General features: G+C 36.5%; 1 long non-coding RNA gene across 1 annotated transcript; it reads left to right on the top strand.

Annotated features, from left to right (window-relative positions):
• The first annotated feature begins 50 nt into the window (after window positions 1-50).
• LOC109581260 (uncharacterized) lies at window positions 51-315 on the top strand. The gene is made up of 2 exons (XR_002184570.1): window positions 51-138; window positions 245-315. It is a non-coding gene; the product is annotated as an uncharacterized LOC109581260 (long non-coding RNA).
• Window positions 316-761: the final 446 nt, after the last annotated feature.

Here is a 761-nt window from a genome sequence, read left to right as displayed (position 1 = left end):
CCCAGTGTTTGAATCTTTTTGATTTCTACATAGGTCACGGCATCGATGAACAATGTACTTATTCGGGATTTCCAAGTTAAATGTGATGAGCCTAGTAAGAGTAATGTAGTCAAGAATAAGACAGATAGGAAAAATAAGGTAAATTACAATGTACATGTATTTACCGGTGAATAGATGTCATGCAGGGAATTTGTGATATTATTGTTATTTCTAAATAGAAACTGTATGCACACCATTTTTATAGGAGATACCCGAACCAACTGATGTGAAACGTCTTGCTTTCAGACTAAGAGAAAGACAGCGAGAGTCAAAAAAGACGGCTAAGAAAGGAAAAGAATCCTCAGAATTGATCAATGTAGAAGCACTTCCATCATGTAAGACAAGGGAGGAGCCTTTAAAGTGGGCTTGCTAAGAGATGATGAGAAAGTACTGCTCAATCCAAATGAATGGCTGACAGACAATACATGGTGCAGAGTAACAGTCTATTTCTTCACTATGCGTAAAAGATGTGTTGCTTATAGATGTTGTAGTACCAATAGAAATGGTATTAGTCTCTTTAGTTTTCCTAAAGATGATAAACTTCGCAAATCGTGGACACAACGAGCTAGAGACAAGTGGTCAGGACCAACTGCATACTCTTTTTTTGCAGCAATCATTTTTCTCCTAATTGTTTTGAACCAGATTCTAAATTAGGTGCTAGTTTTAACTTAAAAGAAGTACAAAGATTGAAGCCAGGAGCAGTACCAAGTATTTTCAAGAGA

Source organism: Amphimedon queenslandica, unplaced genomic scaffold, assembly GCF_000090795.2.
Source record: "Amphimedon queenslandica unplaced genomic scaffold, v1.1 AMPQUscaffold_13451, whole genome shotgun sequence".
Classification (NCBI taxonomy): domain Eukaryota; kingdom Metazoa; phylum Porifera; class Demospongiae; order Haplosclerida; family Niphatidae; genus Amphimedon; species Amphimedon queenslandica.
The sequence above is the reverse complement of the archived record's forward strand: the minus strand, read 5'-3'. Positions and strand labels throughout refer to the sequence as shown.